We start from the raw sequence: 386 nt of genomic DNA on the forward strand, positions 1-386 counted from the left end.
GGTGTGTGTTGATCCAAACGGCACATAAATAAACTCCTCCATCATCTGGTGTCACAGCAGTGATTCTCACACTGAAGTCTTTCTGTTTGTTGTCATAAATGCTGAGTCTTTCTTTCTGATACAATTTGTCATTAGTGGAGATCACCTCATCAGTGATGTTGTTTCTTGTTCTGAATATGATCTTTTTAAAATACCTTTGATCCTCTGAATATTCACAGCTGAAAGCAGAGGTTTCTCCACTATTTACTCTTACTGTCTTTGATTCCCCACAACATGAATCTGTCAACATTCAAAGTTTTATTTGTGATCTGACAGAACTACATAAAAATATGAATGAAAGCATTGAAAATTGATCTAACTGATAGTATTACTCACCCATAATATGC

The sequence above is a fragment of the Labeo rohita genome, unplaced genomic scaffold (assembly GCF_022985175.1).
Source record: "Labeo rohita strain BAU-BD-2019 unplaced genomic scaffold, IGBB_LRoh.1.0 scaffold_1547, whole genome shotgun sequence".
NCBI classification, from domain to species: domain Eukaryota; kingdom Metazoa; phylum Chordata; class Actinopteri; order Cypriniformes; family Cyprinidae; genus Labeo; species Labeo rohita.